This window comes from Delphinapterus leucas, chromosome 8, assembly GCF_059928025.1.
Source record: "Delphinapterus leucas isolate spDelLeu-1000000601 "Yukka" chromosome 8, BTC_Dleu_Yukka2, whole genome shotgun sequence".
Lineage (NCBI taxonomy): Eukaryota > Metazoa > Chordata > Mammalia > Artiodactyla > Monodontidae > Delphinapterus > Delphinapterus leucas.
This window is the reverse complement of record NC_143136.1, coordinates 35,586,230-35,586,462: the sequence shown is the minus strand read 5'-3', so window position 1 is coordinate 35,586,462 and position 233 is coordinate 35,586,230.

The following is a 233-nucleotide window of genomic DNA, read 5'->3' as shown; positions in this document are numbered from 1 at the left end:
TGGAGGGGTGGGATAGGGAGGGTGGGAAGGAGGGAGACGCATGAGGGAAGAGATATGGGAACATATGTATATGTATAACTGATTCACTTTGTTATAAAGCAGAAACTAACACACCATTGTAAAGCAATTATGCCCCAATAAAGATGTTAAAAAATAAATAAATAAAAAATTAAAAAAAAAACAAACAAAGGAAGAGTCTTTGGGGAAAACAGGACTTTTAAGACCTTTTTGAA